The following is a 20,121-nucleotide window of genomic DNA, read 5'->3' on the forward strand; positions in this document are numbered from 1 at the left end:
TCTTCTAAAATGCAAGTATAATGTGAAATACTCTCTTCAGAGCTACAGAATCCTTCTTAAAGGAAGAGAATGCAGACATTCTATCTTTTATTTCAGTAGTGCATATACAATGGTGTGCATTAAGTGGCAAAAATCTTACCACCACCTCGGTGTAGTACAAAAGTAAGAGGGAAAAAAAACCGCATTACTTTTTTTGGGAGTTCCTTCAGCTTATGAAACAAGTTTCCTTTACTTGTAGTACAGTTTTAATTTTTGTAGCAGACTTTCCATTTATGAAAAAATATAAATAAGATCCAGCAAATTGTTGCAAGAAAACAGGAAAATTTATAAGCTTATTTTAATCAGTGGTCATCTGTGAATAAAGTCATTATTCTTTCTTGTCAACAGCCACCTTATTGGCTAATTTATAGTCCAGGTTTTGAAATAAAGGTACAACAGCAGAAAACCCTGTATTTTTGCTCTATAAAATGTGTGATTTTGCATGTAATCTTGCCAAAAACAGGTGCATAATTTGGATATATTCACTGTGAACTCCATTAACTAATAGTCCGTTTTGAAGAAGAGGCAGAAGAATATCATAATATTATGTATAAATAAGTGCATAAATCTTGCTGGGTTTCTTTCTCTGCCTCATGTTTTCCATGAGATGTTTGCGTATTCTCTCACATGCATACAGAGTAAACAAGATGTGACATGTAAAATCGATTTCCACGATTTTTTGCATTTTGGATGAAGCCAAAGCTGTATAAGAATTTCTGGAAGGTGCACTTAGTTTTGACTAGGGTCTTTTTTACACCATACTGGGTGACAGTAGGTCATACACTAGTAAAACAGTGCAGAGGAATTACAACTAAACATGGGAGGTTTTGTAGCTTTGAATTTTCTGGCAGCTTTGGCACAGTTCACATGCTGGGGACACCAACTGAGGCAGCTTCCAGATAAGGTCTGGCTTATCCAGCCTGCTCTTGCCCCTGGCCACAAGTGATGAGTGAAGTATCAGTGATTTATTAGTAGAAAAGCCCTTGGCTCCTATTCCCTTCTTTTGGGACAACTGAGTCACCCACCTGAGCACAGACTGGGGGAAACACTCTTGCTCTGGTACAACTAAACACCGTGTATTTGTCTCTATCACTGTTCATGTTTGTTGTCACACATGCATTTGTATTTACCTAATTGATCTAAGGCTACTAATGTATTCTTATTCTTAATTTCCTGGCGTAATTTGCCATGCCTGTGCCTGACTCTCCACAGGACTTTATATTCTTGTCTCTTTCTTGGGATGTCTTATTGATTAAAGATTTGTAGAGGATGGAAGCAGTGTCTAGGTGGCTCATGTTATTTTGGCTACAGAGGAGGACTTTTAAATTTGATGATGAACAGTAATAGAACAAACGCTTTTAACATCTGGTGGTTGACCTAGGTATCATCAGTGTGCCATCCCTCCTCTCCACTGGACATCTTTCCCATCTTGGCTATTGTCAGTATATCGCTCTGCAGACCAAAGATGCTTGAGAACAGAGTAATTTGGTTTAAATAATCCATTACTCAGTCTCCCCGTACACTTAATGAGATAGAGGTCCTATCAAAAAGAGAAAAAAGGTGGTTGCATAATTAAACATAGTATCATGACTTTCAGTTCTGAATTCAGCACCAGCCTTAATTTTGGTACCTCTCCTATTGTTTGTTTGATAATTTCGTACCTGCTATCATAATCCCTAATATTGATCTCTGTATGTTTGTGTATAAAGAGTGCGTGTGTGTGTGGTCAATTTAAAGTTCATGAGAATTACAACTTTGAATAGCATTCATTTTTTTGAAATGAAACAACAACCAGAATAAAACCGTAAGGTTGTCTAAATATTGTTTCCCACATTGTTTTGTTTGCTGTAAATCAATAGATTCTACCAGAGCCTGGCTGAGCAAGAGCAGTTCTCTTTGTCTCTCTCTATCAATTTCATCATCTTCAATCATCTTGATGATACTATTGACCAATTATATAAAACATTTTCAGGCTCCAAATACAGGGTAACATCTCGTTCTATCTGTATAATGCAAGGAAGAAGTAGTTACCTTTTTTCTGGAGATCTTTTGGGCCAGTTGGTCAGTAATTTGAGTTTGCCCAAACTGAGGGCTAAGCTGTTCTCCACTAAACTAAATACCTCTCTGATGGGAATCACCTGACGAAGGGTCACCTGCTTAGCAGTGTGGTGATTCTGCACATGAAGGAGTGAGCAGGAGCCTTTGCAACAGCTTTGCTGACCTGGGCCAGCAATGCCAGAGAAAGCGCTGGTCCTGCCTCCTCTTTGTTGTAGAAAGGATTTATAAAGCTTTGTTGATCAACTGAAAACTAATCTTCCTTTTCTTTTTTTTCCCCTGGTAGGGTTAGTTTTCAGACAGATCAGTCACCTGACCCAGCTGACTGCACGGCTGCTCACACTCTGGTGTCCACTTTGGAGAGACAGCTGTGATGTGGCACGAAGCTGGAGGGCACAGGTCAGCCCTTTGGGTAGAGTCCGTCTTGGGGCTCCAGCAGGAGCTAAGACAGTGTTTGTGGACAAGCATCTCTGGCACATCACCCTGTCCCTCTTGGTCCTACACTTTCTGGAGCAAAAGCCATCTGCCTTAGTGATTTTGAGTGTCAGATAATGTCGTGATTAGGATGCTTTTCTTCTCTGCACTTGGCATCTTGAAAGGGATCGGATGTGGTATTTCTTGCTCCACACTTAGCATAATTTCTTGCAAAAAACCCTGTGTATTAGTCTGTTGGTCAATCTGTTAGGCAAAGATTTTATACTTTTAAAGCTAAATGAGAATGAAGACCCCCTTGCATTCTAGTTTCAATTCTAGTTACAATGCTGTAAATGTGCAGTCCTCAGATTAAATCCCAAGTGCGTTACTAAAATTGCTAGGTTACATTTTCCAGAGGAGTCTGTTACCTCTGTAGGTTTTTCTCTAGCCCATCAAGGTATTCCCTTTAGCTTCTCCTGCTTTTGTTCAGTCCACTGTTATTGATTACATGGGTTCCAGTCCTCTGCTTTAAAGAGGTAGGAGAAGTTTGCTCTTTCATTTCTTGCTAGTAATTCCTCAAGCACTTGTGCAAAATCATCTTTATCTTCAATAACAACTGTCATCTCCCTCTGGACCTGTGGCATCAGAAAATGGTGGCAGTGCACTCATTGCTGATGGCATTGACTTGAATGAAGAAATTAATTTTTGTAATGTTATTCTTAGCTTTCAGCATTCAGTTTTTCAATTTTGCTACAGCAACTATATAGGCAGCGACATGATCTCTATAAATAGCTTGTCTTCTTAACTCAAAAATCTGAATTCCTGTTTTTGTGACAGGGCCTTTGCATCTAAGAATAGAGAACTGAGGCCTCCAAGACTTTCACTTGGCCATCAGCTGGAAACTTTAGATTTGAAAAATTATCTCATTGTTGGAAACCGACTCAGCCTTCATTTTGCTGTTTAACATTTGGTTTATGTCACTGATAAAAGTATGGCAAAATGAAAGAGAGTGAGTGTGATTGTGGCACTGTAAGATTCTCTGTCAAATAAAAATATGAGCTTGGCATGTCTTGGTAGGGTTGCTGCATTGACACAGATGGCAGTTGTACTTTCCCACACGAAGAACACTGATTTGATAGGACTACTCTTTCTATGATGAGAAACCAAAGTCACACTTAACATGCAGTGAAATGCAACAGACATTAAAACAGATCCATAATACTGAATATTATTCCTCCATAAATTATATATTTGAAAAGTTTTGTTGGAAAACAAATTATTTGTTAGTAGATTGCATTGCATGGTTTTAGAAAATTGCTCTCTGGAAGAAGGAACAATTAAGTGGTTTGTACACAGAATTTTGCCAATCTAAGTATATGTGTACTGATATTGCAGAAATAACAATCTTCATGACAAGTAACTTGTGATTACTGCTATCTGCTTTCAGCACATTGGTTCAAAACTGTTATTGCATAAAACTGAGATTTCTCCTTTTAGTTCATCACCTTTCATGTCCATGAAATTGACTTAAAAACTAAGATTTGTCATTATATATTCTTCATATTTAGAAATTCTTCACAACTCTAAATATAATAAAAGTCAATTATGCAAATACATTCTTGCACCATGATACACATTTGGATTGTCAGTATGCTTTAGCATTGGATTAAAAATAATAGATAAGGAATATCTATTACTTACTCATTGTGCTAATATATTCGTGTATGTCAGATTAGTCATGTTAATTGTGTAACCTCTGGATCTACCCACACCCACCAAAGCTCCAAATCTGTTCTGTAATGCATGGTTTGATTTTTTCAGAAATGCATATTTCGTATAGAGGTTAAGACTTTAATACATTGGAAAATAAAACAAAAAAACCAGTTCTGTTTATTCTAGTTTGTTAGGAGATCTGGCACACTGTGCAAACATCTCTTGGACAGAAACTGTCTGCAAGTCCTAATAGCTACAAATAGGAGGAATTCTGTTCATATATTATTGCAGTAGTTCTCAGACATGTGAGGATAGCCTCTTCTTCCTCTGGATTTTCACGGGATACATTTTACCATCTCTTACTCAGCTCTGAGTTTTTCCCAAGGCTCCCTTGTTGTTAGCAAGTTTCTAGAAGTCTTTATTGTGTTTTTGTTTCCATAACCCACTTCTCCCTCTTAGTGTGAGCCTCAGAGAAGAGAGATGTATTTTAAGATCAATTTACTCAAGCTGAAATGAGATTAGCTGGGCTTGGCAGGGGAAACCATTCTGAGGGACTGTCTGCCTGAACATGCCCTCTCCGTTTGATGAGAGCAATTTCCCATCTTGAGATTTTTAGTAGTCCCCTTGGGCAGTCTTTAATCAGTAGTAACTTCTCGTGCATTGGATTACCCAGTTTTGGTCACCTGGTGACTCATAGCTCTAAATGTCACTTTTTTGGTATATTCCAGTTGGGATAATGGTGGTAGAAAAGTTGCAGCAGGTAGAAAAAAAATTAGCACATTATTCATGGCAGACCATTCAAATAATCAATAAATAAATAAATACAAATTAGTTTTCAGGACCCTCTCTCTCTAGAACAAGTGATTGACACTAGAAAAAAAAGCAGCTTTGTTCCTAGATAAACTAATTGAAGTGGACAAATACCATGGACGAAAGACTTTCTAAGTGTGTTTTTCCACAGCACAGGTGGTGTTACAATGTGCCTCTGAATATTCAGACTGACCTTTTTTAAAAAAAAATCCATTTCCCGATGCTGTCCACTACATTTTTCTAGAAACAGGGAAATAGGAAAAAGAATTGGAGTAGTCCCCTGCTTAGCAGTCAGCTGACTTTCCCTGTGCTGATTATGCAGTCAACATCCCTCCTTTTCACTTGTTTTTAAACCTTTATGGGATTTAGTTTATGAAGACTAAGGTGTGTCCTTCTTCCCAGTCCATGTATGCATCTATCCAAGGGTGATGGAGTAAAGAGAAGGAGCTGGGATATAGATGAACCTTCTGCCCCAGTCTGTGCAGTGTTGTAGACGTGGCTTCTCTGTTTTATACATGTGATCTCCATGCAACAGGAGGCCAGCAGTGGCAACCTCAGCACTGAAGTGGTGCTGCCATTATTCTCCACCAGCTTGCCCAGCCAGGTTTGGCACCAGCCAAGTCTGAAGACTTCAGGTTAGTGAACCAGGCGATGCTGCTGCAAGGTTTCTATGGAGACAGAAGCGGAAGACGAGACAACTAATAAGAACTCAAGTCAGCCAGCTTCTGGATAGTGATTTAAAAATATGGATTTTTAAAAATAACCCTTTACCTTATTTCCCCCCACCTAGTCTTTGTTTCTGAAGAAAGGAATCAGAAAGGCAGTGGGTTTGTAACAGCAATGAATGAGAGCTCTCACTCACCACTTTCATCTGCTGGCTGTCATGCAAGAGCTGTAAGTAGCAGTTTACTAAAACTGGCTGCAGGCTTATAAAGTGTGTAGTAATTGTAATTTTGGACTAGAAGAAAACGTGAAATGCATTTTAAAGGTGTTCTTTCACTCCTGTTTTCATCATTTTGAATGCAGTGACTTCAAGGATGGCACAAAGGCACTTTCTTAACCATGAACTTGCACTTTACGGCATGAAAAATACTCTTTGCTGTGTTGTACCCATATTGCAAACAAGATCTAGGTTTGTTATTCCTTTTAATCTGTTTTGTTTCTCTTCATCCTTCCCAGCATTGTCCCTACACTGACAACTTCTAATGCAGACCTACAGTGTTTCAAGAAAAATTTTATGAAGTTTTTTCCAAGAAGGGTCTTAGAAGAAGGTCATTATATGTCAGTGGAAAAGGGAATTCTTTGCCAAGCTTCTGTTTCACTTAAATTGCTTATCTTTTTTTCTTCTCAAAGGATTTAAGAGGTAGGAAATTGTGACTGTATGAATTTCTTACATAAAATCGAAAAGTGAAACAACAGGCCGAAGCTGGTGTTGTGGCTGAATTTAGGGCTTCCAGTCTAATGCTGGATTGATTGTTGCTGCTTTTATGTTAATGTGACACTTAGATGCTTGTATTTAGAATACAGGAACTAGGTTAGATTGAGACTCAACTCCTTAATACATTTTTGAAAGTCTGTTGAGAAATTAAAAAGAAAAAAAAAAAGGACGCTCAAGGGAGGTGGGAGCTCCACAACTCAGTACTCCACAACTCAGTATTATATGGCAGTTCCCATCCATGCCGACACTAAACCAGAATGAGAAAGCCAGACAGTTGATAACCTTGTGCATCTTTATGCCTCTTCTCAGACTGAAACATCCTGTCCTGGCCCTCTGAATGATGTCTTAGGCATCCTGGAAAGCCCAGGGCAGAAGTAGTGGGACTCTGCCTTCTCAGTCCTGTCACATGTGTGCAGGAATATTCCCACTTTTCACACTGTACCCACAATCTGATTTGCTCCCCAAGGCTGCTTGTGTATCTGATGGGCATGTCTGTGAACATGTGGTTGCGTGATGCTGCTGAGAAAACACTCCAGAGAAACGAAGTGGTGGCAAAGGTCAGAAATCAGCAGTTTGTGGAACCTGGGAGCTCTGTTGGGTGATCTGGGTAAAGTTCAGTTAGAATAAACTCCTGTGTTTCATACCTCAGTTGAGAGGCACTTTCAGAATTTTAAAGAAAAAAATCTGTTTGTATGGACAAGTGGGAGCAGAGATCAAAGTGTCTGATTAAGTTGAGTGAGAAATGTTATTTTGCTGGAAAAGGCCATATGCATAGGGATGGCATCTAAACACTGTATTTAGTAAACGTTTATTCTGAAGTGTCATACAAAAATTCAGTAAACTTTACAAAAAGTTGCTAAAACTGAAGCACCACTACAGGGTAAACCAATGAAATTTTAATTCACCTTTAAATGCAAATTTTTGGAGGTTGAGTAAGTTTTCATTACACAGGCATTTCCATTTTTCTCAGTCTTATTTTGGGAGCAAAGAGAAAAGGAGTAGGGAGATGAATAAGGCGTGGCTAAGGCTTATTTTAATTAATAGTGATTTAAATGTAAGCAATTATCAACATCTTAGTATTTTTTCCAGAAAACAAAATTCTCTACTATGAATTTTATTTTTCCCTTTTGATATACTCTCCATTCCTCCTGTTGATCATAATATACTTAACAGTTGTGCTTGCAAACTTGAAAATGTAACACATGCTGATTTGTCCTCCCAGAGGCATGCTAGATTTGACATGCACTTTTTGAAATACTGTATTTGTCACTGTTGAAAAGCTTCTAAGACTATAAACATCATTAGTTCATAAAAAAACGCCAACAACAACAACAAAACAAAAACTGAAAAAACAAACCAACCAAACAAAAAAAGCCTGTAAAATGTATCAATTGCTGTGGATTACTGTGTTTGCACATACATGCAAGTGTAAGTTTAGAATACTCGTAAAAGTATTGGGTGTTGATATGGTGTAGATACATAATAAGTAAAAGTAATTTTCAGTAGGTTTTTAGTAATCACTCTGTCCCTAGAAGTGTGTTGACACTGTGCTGACAAGTACTTGTTATTTTGAGTATCTCTTAGAGATGTCAGGGTAAAAGTAGGGTTATATTGCTGGTAGTACAGAAAGCAGGTCACTTTCCAGGGATAGTCAATGGAATTTGATCTTGTAAGTGTGGAAGTTCCCCTTGGACTGTGATTTAGGCACTTAAACACTTCCTAATATTTCTACCAAATCATAGACTTTCCTGGATTGCCTTTTAAATCTTCCACCAATTGACAGCAGTGGAAATGTTGCCAGAAGGATTGATAAATGTACCTATCCATTTGTGGAAAATAATTGAGAGTGTATGTAAGTATTGGTGTTCCTAGGGTAGCACCTGTCACCACAACCTGTGAACATAATTTATTGAAGTATTTTTTCTTCTTGTTAACTAGCCCTGCTGGCACAAGTTAAGCTTAAATATAATATATTTAATAATGTTTAATAATATTTAGACTAGTCCATCTGGCATGAGTAACACTAAGGAGAAAAGGCTAACAGCTTTGATATAAGTTGCTTAGATACTTGTGATAGGTCCTAACACGTCTGTAGAACTGGAACACTGTTAACTTATGGTAGTGCTATTGCAGGGCACTTTCAAGGTGGGGGAAGAACTATTAGCATTTTCTCTTCTTCTGGAAGAGAGAGTTAGGAAGAAATTTTACAGGCTTGGTTCTGCTACTATTCAGGGCTTGGAGTTTTTTCAATCCATTCATATATGTTTTCCTTCTGTTGCTTTACCAATTTCATTGTTCTTCTGGAATGTCTCACTCATGTGAGATAGTGCCCTTGGAGGGAGAGAGAGAGAGAAAGGGGCTTTAAAGTAACTTCAACTAATCCCATTCTTCCCTCAAATTATCCCTTCTCCACTCCCTTCTCCACAGGGCTGTCTACCCGTTGAGTATATGATAGCCATCCATCAGCATTTGCAACTCTGTAGAGGTTGTTTCAGACTGAGGTCAAATTTGTACAACTTTTAGTAAAGAATCCCTGGTAATACAGGGGGAGAGCAACATGCTAGAAATCTGTTTAATTTTTATTTTTCCTCTCCATGTGGAATTATTTCTACAAATGTCTTTTCTTTCTATCTTCTAGCTTTAAATATTCTCAGAAATGTTTAAATAGCATTAACAGTGGGGACCACCTCTTAGCTTAACAAAGCTCACTAACTGATCGTGTTTTCTACTATTCAATCTTATTTTTTCCCTTCTTATGTCATCACATTATAGATATCATATCTTCCATATTACACTAAGTGATTTACTGAATCTGGTGAAATAGAGACAAATGTGTTCCCTTGGTCATTGGTTCAGTCAGAGAAGCTCAGTTAGCGTCAATTCGGTCTAATTGAAAGAAATTATGTCTTTTTGTTTGAACTTTATCACCCCCATCCGTTTCCTTTCCCTCCATTTAATTCCTTTTGGTAGGGCTCAGGGTAAATGCACTGTGCCTCAGAGGAGTTCTGAGCAGGTCCCTGAGCCTCCAGTTTTCTTGGGATTGTGAATAATGTGACAGTTTTGGGCAGGTCAAGCATTTGTTAATATTAAGGAATCAGCTAGCAGGTCAGAGTGCTTTCCTGTATGGTGATTTTAATGCTCACAAATATTATGGCTAATTTAAATACAGCCATAACTAGATATAGATGCCCGCTCAAGAAACACTCATAAAGCAAAATAACATATCAGGGTTGATTGCTAGAGCAGCCATAAACCTCCTTACTGCTGTGTTCCCAACAGGGTGAACAGGTTGAAATAAGAATTTGGGGGAAAAGGAAGAGTAGTTTCTCTCTCTTACAGTACGATTAGTTCAGAGTTGGCTCCCCTTACACCAGGACATGTGCAGAGAAGGCAACCAGAGAACAGCTAGATAATGTTACTTATGCAGCCCAGGAAGAACAAGTTTTAAAACCCTTCCTGGCAGTGTGAAACTGGGTTGGGTTGTGGAACTCAGTGCCAGAGAAAATTAAGGAGGACAAAGTTATAAATAAGTTAAAAATGGAATTAGGGAGATCATGGAGAGTAGATGTCATGGTGACTATAAAATCTAACTGTCCTGATGCACTCTGCTCATTCAAGTTAAGTTTTAATCTCCAATTTAACCAGAAAGTAGGTGGAATATGTCATAGAGTTATACTCTTCCTTAATTGTCTACTCTGAGCCATGATCAAGGACAGTATTCAGGGTACTGGCACAACTATTCTTGCAGTTAGGGGCCTTGAATTTTTTCCTCCAGAAATATGAGATGCTTATTTCAATGTATAGTTCTGTATTTTTTAAAAGTTGCACTGAAAATAAATTCTCAAACTATATTATCCAGGCTTTGCTGTGATTTTTGTAAGGAAACAATGCACAGGTGGTCATTAGGAACCCATAGTGATCAGGGAAGTTGGATCTTTTATAGTGTATTCTACATTTTGTGCAGAAAACTTTGTACATTAAGTCTTGTGTAGGAATTGAATTACATAGTTATCATTACGCTCTGAGTTTACAGAATGGATCCAGCTGAGGTTTCACTTTCATATTTGTACAAGTTGCATGCTGTAGTGTACTCTATTGTGATGGTTTGTGTTCTTTAAAATTATACCATAAGCAGCTTAATTTTTTGTTAAGACAAGCTAGATTTTTACACACATGTAATTTTCTGTCAGACAAGATAGATTTAATAGATTCTGACTCTCTTTCTCTCCCTGAAAAGGATTTTTTTGTTTGTTTGTTTGTTTTTAATTTCATATTCTGGTGCAGATAGAGGACTTTGGTTCAATAAAATATTTTTAAAGTTTGATAACAGATAAATAGGGAAGAAAAACCACCAGAAAACACTTATTACGCTAATTATTTTTTTCCTGTAGCTTCTTGATAGATGGAAATCTTCAAAATGTTTGGAATCAGTTCGCTAAAGCGAAAGCGTATTTGAGGCTTTCGTTCCAGGTTTATAGTAGTATGCTGATTATTTCTGAAAAAATGTGGCTGGCACATAGAGAATTGTCCTGTTGCGTTCTTCAGTACTAAAACAAAAGCCAAGTCCATCTTGGCCCATTCCTCTGTTTTTCTTTCATTTTTCTATTCTCTGTTCCTGGAAGAAGTAGAGGTAAGACTGGGAGGCTGATGGGAATGGGCTGAGGTGAGTGGGAGAGAGATTAACAGTGCTGAAAGCTGATAACTACTTTGGATTCTTAAAATCCCTTCTTGGGCTTTGAAATTTAGTATATGTAGTAAAGAAAAAAATGCTAATGTCATTAACATTTTTGTGTATGGATAATTCTGTTTTAAGTTGTCCTTTCCCAAGAGTAGTTTAAATATTGGTGTTATCTGTTCCAAAAGAAGAGAAAGCGAAGATTGCTTTTAGATTGGGGTTTGGGAATTAACTTTAACATGAATCCCTGAAGAGGAGAATCATTTTTCTGTTTGCCTCTACCTTAATTGTGTTGAAATGTTGCAGGAGATGGTTGTATGAAATACCATCCATCATTCAGAAATTTGTGGGAAGTGATTTTAGAGTATGACTAGTAAGAGTCATTTGAGTTACTAGTTCACAATTTTGAATTGTACAAAAAATAGTCCATACATTTTGGGATGAACGTTAGTTCTCTTGTAGCTAACTGGATTATATTAAAACACATATATATAATTCATACTGCATCTATACAGTATAAGAACATTTTAGTGAAATTATACCACTTAGATCTATATCTCTTAGATACCTGAATCCTGAGCTCCTGGAAAAGATTTTATACTTATATTAAAGTGTATAGTGATACATATTGTTAAAGCCCTGGGAAGCCCATGTTTTATCTTTATTGCAAATCTTGTTGGCATGCAAATGCGTGTGATGCCATGTGCATCCTTTGTCTTCTAGAATTCCAACAAGCTTGCACAGCAAAATTTAAATGATTGAAGCCTACAGATTCAGAAGTTGTAAGCTTATATTTAATATTTTTTTCTTGAAAATATCTCCTTTTCCTGGAAGAAGATCAGAGAGGATGTGCATTGATCATAAATAGCCACAAGTTCCCAAGCACCAGAGATCTTAGTATTTCATAGCTCTTCCCAGCTCGATTTCAGCCTAATTTGGCACACAAATTGTAGTTGACCTCAGATGGAATTATTCAGATATTTGAACTTCTCAGATGTGTAGCCAAAAGCGAATTGTCTTGTAGCATGTATTTTTAAACATCTGCAAGCTGAGCTGAGAAGTAGAATGCAAATTGTAGGACCTGAAGATACCTGTGAGGTTCTGGAAATCCCTTTGGGACTGAAGGGAATCCTGGAGCCTATGAACACATGTGTTTTTTTCTAGGCATGCTCTGTTTAGATGTTTAGTATTTGCTTTAATTTCTGGTAACTGAAGTACAAATGACAATAGAAGTAGCTCATCAGTAATGAAATGGTAGAAGTACAATCAGAGACAATAACTTTTGTTGAACCTTTTAATGCATGTTCCATGAGACTGGAGGAATTGTTTCCACAGTTTGTATTTATGGTCTATTGGGGTAGAAGAATAATTTGTTGTTCATGCATGACAAAAATGTTTTATGTTGTAGCCAGTTAACACTAGCTGAATTGTTTCAATAGCTTTCTTTTACTCACATAGGTACCAGTACATAGGCAAATGATATTTTCAATAAACTGCAGAGGAATTCCCATGCCTCTTAGTCAGGAGTAAGAAAGAGCTAACTTCTCAGCTCATGATAAGTGGGGTTTAGGTGGGGAGTTTTGATCACTTTGAAACCCTTTGCTAATATAAAGATGTGGCGGTTATTTCTCTTAATTAAGTGTTGCATATATCTGTATAAATGCTCTATTTTCATTATAGAGTACTTTTCACTTGAGATATTCCATTTTCTGACCCTGTTTTTTTAAAAGTAGTGTGTGGAAGCCGAATGTCCTACATTCACAAATTGACCTTTGAAGGAGAATTACATCCAAGCATTGCTTTTTGATAAGTTTTTACAATCTGCAACCATGGGTTTGATTTCAAGGGGGGATTGTTTGGTCTTTCACCATTATAAAGACTATAATGTGGGCTCTGGTGAGGTTATTATCATAAGCACCTGTAATCCAGGATTCTCTTGACTACAAAAGACATTGTGGCTCTTCTTGTAATGATAAGGTTTTTGGCCAAACTCCTGTTTAGTGATAGGTCCCACTTCTACTAGCCATACTGAACAAAGCTGCATGTCGGTGGTTGGTGGAAGATCTTGTCTGTGAGCTGATTCATAAGATACTCTCAAACCTTTGAAAAGCTGTAATCTGGTTTCAGAAACATTGCAAGCATTGGTTAAACTAGAAAAGATCTCGTGATAAGGAAACGGGTGTGTGGTAACAAGTTTTAGATGACTTCGCATCATGTGTTATGACTCAACAACACAAATTCAGTAGGTTCAAAACTTGCCTTGGGCTTTGTTAGTTCGTCTGTACAGTTCTTGGTTGTAAAAGCTGTTGTGTTATGAAACTAAAGGCAACAAGCTACATGGACTTCAACTCACAAGCTACAGCTTTGTGAGTTCATTTGGCATCCCCATAGAGGATCGCTGGTACGCACTCACAGATGAGACCAAACATGCTGTCATCTCTCCACAGAGATCCCTTTTCTTCTGAAAATCTTGTTATAAAAATGTTAGACAAAGGTGTTGATCCAGGATAATAAGTTTTTTTGGCTTTGAGTAGCAGTAAAGTGGTGTGAATTTCTTGAAGAAGCAGTAGATAGAAATTAGCACATGTGTTTCCTGTGATATTGGGGTTGTGTTTGCCTCCTCATCTTCAGTAACGAGGTGTGCAGGAACTGCTTTTCTGAATAGTCCCCTCCCTGATCTTATTTTGCTAGATAATATCTTGAAAGTGATAACTGAGTGTAGTATCTTTTCCAGACAGTGATGGTGAGGAGCTGTGGTTATGATCTTTTTCCCATCTGTGTCATGGAAATTAGCAGTAGTTTTCTTCCATGGGCCTCAGCAAAATGCTTGCCTTAGCTTTGGAATCTTGAGAGGGAGAAGAAGGAAAGGAATAACTGAGCTCCATTCCATAAAGCAAAATACCCAGGAACAAGATTCAGATGGGAATTCAAGTGTATTTCTGAACATTACAATAGCCATATTTAGGAGGACTGATTTGGTACATTAGCATTAAGGAGTAGACAGTAGCCTTAGCTGGTGTAATTTCAAGAGAGGATGATCAACTATTGTTGTTTTCTGTCTAAATACATACTGACTATACACAGGTTCATGTACAAATACCTGATCTAGAAGAAATGTGTTAGAACTGCACCCTTATAACTCGAGTACCTTTTAATGCATATAGGAATCTTCTCAAATCTGGGTTTGAAAGGTGCCAATGACTCACAGGCATGCACATTGTCTGGGGAAATGAAGCTCCTCTGAGACTGGCAAGGTTGGGATATTTAGCTGAGAAACAGCTGCCTGAGCAGTGTTCCAGGAGAGTGTAAACAAGGATGGAGATCTGCTACAGGATGTTTGAAAGAAACTAGTGTGATGTGGTCTTCTGGAGCTTTGCTTCTCTCGTAATTTTGATACTTTTGGTTAACTCTGGGTTTTTGTGATGTCTGATTATGAGGTAAGCTGAAGTGCAGAGCCTGTTAAAGACCTAGTTTAGCTCTAAAATGAAGAGAAACTTAATTTGTAATGAGCTCAAAAGAGAACTATGTTTTTGGGGAAAAAATAAAATTTGAGATCTATCAAATCCAGCTTTTATGTGAGTCTAAGTGTATTTGGCAGGATGGCTGTTCTTGTCAGTTTATTTGTCACGTCTTGAGACTGGGCTTGCCACAAAGCAACTCCAACTGTATCATTTCAAACAAGGATGTCATCTATATTGTGGAAAACAACCTTTATGCTTCCTGTTTCTCAGGACTTGCTGACAGAGCAGCAAAGTTACCAGAAATCGTCTTTGTCTCACCTTGCACTTTCCCTTCACAGATGTCAGGGTCTTGCTGAGCTGTTGTTGACCCCCTGGGCAGCAAGGTCTTGCCGAGCAGGACTGCAGTGAACCTCTCCCCATGTCTCGGGGGAGCCCGGTGCTGAGTGTGGAAAACCCTCCGGGGGCCCATAACACAGGTACGTGAAAAATGTTGGGAATGTGGCTCTATATTGATTTTATATTAATGTTTGACATGTTGAGTGGGGATAATATTCCAGTGGCGATTATTCTCAAGACATGCACCATTATACAAAATAAATGTCAGTGCTTGCCCTCTGTAATGCATGCAGCCTTCTGATTCCCGCAGTTAATTTGAAGATTTTGGAATTTTAGGTTGTCTGCTTCTCTCTCTTGGTAGAGCACAATTAATTAGTGTGTCCTGAAATAATTATTAAGAAAATAACATCAGAGTTTTGGGGTTTTTTTATACTCCTTCTGCTCTTCTTTGGAGTCTTAGAGAAAGAGTGAATCTTCAGGCTCACCAACAAAGATAAAGGTCTAATCCATCCTGCTTTCTCTGGCTCTCTCCTGCATCTTCCTGTATCTCCCAGGATCAGCCTTTCTGATGACTTATTAGTAAATGTCCCATTTCAGATAGTCAGTGCTGCAGAGCACAAAGAGAGAATGCTGATGTTAAGCATAAATATATTCTGATAAATCACAAATCAGTGATTGGTAAAAATAAAATTTTAGTAAAAAATTAGTCAAGTTCTGGTAAAACATAAGCCAGGCCTCACAAACAATTCTGATATTTTTCTTGACTATGCTATTTTATAGCTTCTAAGCTATTAAAATTATGCTCAGGTGCAAACTGGAGCTTTTAAAATTTTATTGTCAGTGAAAAGTGCATACTTTAGAGCTAGAGACTGAAATCCACTAGTCTTTTAGTAAAACAAATGTGTACAAAAAATGGGAAAAAAAAAGATTTCCGCATTATGCAGTGAGAGAACAAAGGCTGATGTTGTGGGAACACCCCGAGCTTTGCATAGAAAGGTTGTTCATTTTTTTTAGTCGTCTGCTGAGAATGACAACTGTAAACATCGCAGTGGAGAAAAGTATACACTTTGTATACACAGAGAGAAACATTTAATTAACTTATTTTTTGCCTGAGAAATAATTTGAATAACGTGAAATAATTTGATTGTTGCTATTCTGAACTGAAGACGGAAATGCAAAAGTCCAGGGTGTGAGTTTTCCATGGTAACTGAAAGCAGCCAGATTGGTGGAACCTATGGAACTCTTGCATGTGGCTCGTACCTTCTGGGATGAAGACTTGATTCCCACTGTAAATTTTCTGGAGCTGCCTTTTCCTTTCGATGGACTTTTAATTTCTTTTAGATGGAGAAAAATTAAAATGTGTCAATTATCATTTTGGTAGGTTTTAGGAAAGGAAACACAGTATTTTCATTAAACCAAACTTTCTCAGAGGAAATACTTTTCCTTTGGTTGGAGAAAGGATTGTGTACTTCTCACTTTGACTTTTCTCTTAAGAAAACAAACAAACAAAAAAAGCGTGTTGATAATGTTTGCCTGTTTTAACATTAAAGGTGTTACTTAGTCCAGTCACTATAAAGTAGTAAGAAACAGTAGGCACCATTTTAGCTGCTTAAAAAAATTCTTTTTAGAAAACACAGAAACACTGACTCGTTCCCTTAAGCTTAGAAAGGAATTACCTTGTGGTCTTTTTCCCAAGTTTTGGCCAGGTAATACATTCAAGGCTTAAAAAATAAAGAAGCTTAAGCTTCAAACATCTCATCTCCTTATATTCTTTTGAATTACTGTACAGTAATTTATGTAAGTGGCTTCTGTTGCTCCCTTAATGATTAGATTACCTAATGTTCTTACTGTGTTTTCTTGCATAGGATCACAGGATGACTACACAGCTACTTCAGGGATATCAGTAATGGAGTAGATAATGCCAGATTTTTATACTGAAATAGCTCCACAGAATGTGAAAAAGGGGAAAAAAATATTATGCTTTTCATGCTTGGACAAACATAACACTGATGAGAAACTAGTTGTTAAGATGAAGGAAGTGGAGAAGTGTTGCTTGAAACCGTGATAGCTTTTCACGTCTTAGTTTTAAAATGGTACCACAATACACTTAACAAAAAAGATTAATAAAAATATGACTTTTGACTGGATACCATTTTCACTGCTATTTGATTTACAAAGGTTTTCATTTCTTCCTTAGTAAACTACCAATTCTAGACAAAAATAAATTATTATTATTCATAGTAAGTTTCTGTGCATGCTTTTAACTGGATATTATCCATAAGTATTATTTCTTTGCTTACTGGCAGTATACTTAAGCATAAATTGTATACCAAGTTAATTAAAAAATATTTTCATATCACTTAACCCTTTTGAGTACATAAGCTTTGTTCAACAAGATAGAAAATGTCTTTCAACTTTCGTTTAGACAGAAAAACTCATACAAATTTTGTTTTGTGACACTCTTTTATTAAAATGGTTTCTAAGAAAAAAAAAGAGGACTATTAATGTTTGGTTTGGTTTGGGTTTTTTCTCAGCAAGGAAAATAATACTGAGAACAGCAGAAATTGTTTATCTGGAGTATAAAATGCTTCTCTGCTCTTAGGAGATGTAAATACCTTTTGTTTCATCATATCAACAAATGTCTCTTCTCATGTTGAGAAGTATAGGTTCACTTACAGCTTCCGGTGCAGAAAATGATTTTGAGATGCTGTTTAAGCAGTAAGCCTGTAGTAGTTTATGATGTTGTGAATTTCCATTGCTCATTCCTCTTGTGCAGGTAATGACTTTGGGGGTAGAGAGTGAAATAAAATTCCCCATTGAGTAGATAAACACTCATTTATTACTGTTTCTCTGGGTACCAAATTATAGTTGATAGTGAGAACCTCCATTCGTTTTTAGCCTTTGACTCCAGATGAGAGAGGTAATCACATGACTCATATTGCCTCTGAAGGAAAAGCTCCTCTTCTAAAAAAGTGGTTGAAAGACTGTTGCTGCATTATTAATAAAAAACAGAGGCAACAGAGAATCCCTGATGTCTCAGGATGATGAGGTGAGACTTTGAATTGTCCCGTAGGAAATGGTTTTATTTTATTTATTTTCTTCCAACAAGTTTTGCATTTCCTTTGTTGCCACAGGCAGCTGTAAGGCTTTCACTGTATAGAGTACAAAATGCAAATAGCAACTCTACAGTTTATAAGTGGTTGGAAATATTTAGTGCCACAGAATGGCAAACCTACTTGGAATGTGTTATCTCATACATACATTTTTATTTCTTAGTACATCTGCTAAGGCTTCCTGGGTAACTTTGACTAGTAAGAGTGCTTGTGCTCTGCTAATGTCACAGTGATGGCAATATGGTATGGTAAAATACTTGGGAGAAGTATCAAAATAGAGTAGTATTGCTTAAGTGAGAACAAAAATCACTGATGCCGTTCACATAGGTGAAGGGTACAAAGTCATAGGCTCAGTGTTTCATTTGATGACGGATGATGTAATTAAAAAATGTAGCTCAAAATTAACACTAAGGACTCGCCTATGGTTAATGTGTAATAACTTTTGTTTTAATGATTTAGATTCAGTGCTTCAGCAGCCCTGCCTAAGGAACACTGGCTAGCAAGTTTACCTGGTAATGTTTAACAACAGCCAGGGGAGCGATGACATCTAACCTCTGTGAGATATGAGGAGAAAGAGAATCCTTCTAATCCAGAACACCCCTGTTGCTTATAACTCACTGTCACAGTCACCTCTTTGAAAAGGAACTATTTATCTTCATAATATATTGCATTTAGTTCTTGCTTAAGTGATTTACCTTTTTTGGGGTGTATGAACACATGATGTTTGTTTTTGTGCCTCCTGATTTTGCACAGCAACTCAGAATAGGTGTATGTGAAATGTCTATCAACCTACTAAGTACTTAGTTAATGAAATAATACCTTTTAGGAATAATATGCCCTGGATAGCTGATGTAATGGTGCAAGATTAAGTCATAACACAAAATAGAGTGCAAAATTTAAATTAATGATATTTGGGGTTAGCAAGAACCAGTTGTGTAGGTTGGCAGTGGAGAGAATAGCTCTGTGAAAGTTATCATCAGTGTGTTTATAGTTCCTTGTTATACCTTAAGTGATCCATGATTTTCATGCAAGCCTGAAGTAAGATCAGCCAGGAGGACCATGATCCTAGAAAACTTTACCCAAACCCATAATTTAAAAGAATCAGTCTGTTGAAAAAAAGATTTAAGATTGAGATTAAAATACATGAGAGGTTGATGTGAAGAGGAAAGTAATAAACTGTCCTCTTTGTCTATGGGGAACAGGACAAGAATAATAATGCTTTTAAATGCTAGTGAGGGAGATTTAAATTAGACATTAGGGAAACCATTGTAAATGTAAGGTTAGTGAAGGACAGCAGCTGATTGATTAGAGATGCTGCAGCATCACTATTGGGGATTCTGGGAATGAGTTAGGCAAAATTCTGTCAGAGGCAGGTTAATGATTGTTGTTGGGAGAAGAGGGGTGGCGAAGACAGGTTGTGGTATGCCCACCCACCCTGCCTAGGCCAGCTCCATTTTAATACTGTGCATGGGATGCAGTAAGGTTAAAAACTTTGAACTGCAGGGGCTTCTTTTCCCTAGTCTGTTTTAAAATTGTATGTCTTGTTTTACTGTTGTTAGGGTATAAGATAAAACTTAAATATACTTTTGACCAGCAAATTTCCACAGCTTTCTTTTCCTAAGGAGGGCATTAAAAGAAAATGTAGCATGTCTATTTAATAGTATATAAACTCTGGTTTTGTGTTATTTGGCAGTATTCTTTCTTCATATGTTGTGAATGAGGTATTTTTCTAATAATTTGAAACAAAACTTGAATATTGTCATTGAATAAAATCGTATGCCAAAAATTTATGGCTTAACTTCCATTTTTATTTAAGGAAGATTTGTGGAAATTATTTAAATAGGGGATTGAAAAATGCACTTCTGGGTTTTTTGGATATAGGAGCATAAATAAATAAAGTATCTTTTATTTTGAGTCTACACAGCATTACGTAATTTGCCACATCACTTTAAACTTCTGATCTCTAGGGAAGTTGTTATTTACAGTAAAATCCTATGGTATTCAAAGTAATATAATGTGTCTGGTCGCAGCTGATGAAGACATTGTTTTCTAGAATAGATGGTAAAG

At 37.2% G+C, this 20,121-nt stretch overlaps 1 long non-coding RNA gene across 3 annotated transcripts in view; it reads left to right on the forward strand.

Annotated features, from left to right (window-relative positions):
• Window positions 1-20,121, forward strand: part of LOC126644291 (uncharacterized) — a 96,497-nt gene that overhangs the window by 16,411 nt on the left and 59,965 nt on the right. For all 3 annotated transcript variants that reach the window (XR_007629906.1, XR_007629904.1, XR_007629905.1), the window contains exon 5: window positions 14,944-15,081. This is a non-coding gene — a long non-coding RNA (uncharacterized LOC126644291). The remainder of the gene's footprint in view (window positions 1-14,943; window positions 15,082-20,121) is intronic.

This window comes from Myiozetetes cayanensis, unplaced genomic scaffold, assembly GCF_022539395.1.
Source record: "Myiozetetes cayanensis isolate MyiCay16 unplaced genomic scaffold, myiCay2020 scf3, whole genome shotgun sequence".
Classification (NCBI taxonomy): domain Eukaryota; kingdom Metazoa; phylum Chordata; class Aves; order Passeriformes; family Tyrannidae; genus Myiozetetes; species Myiozetetes cayanensis.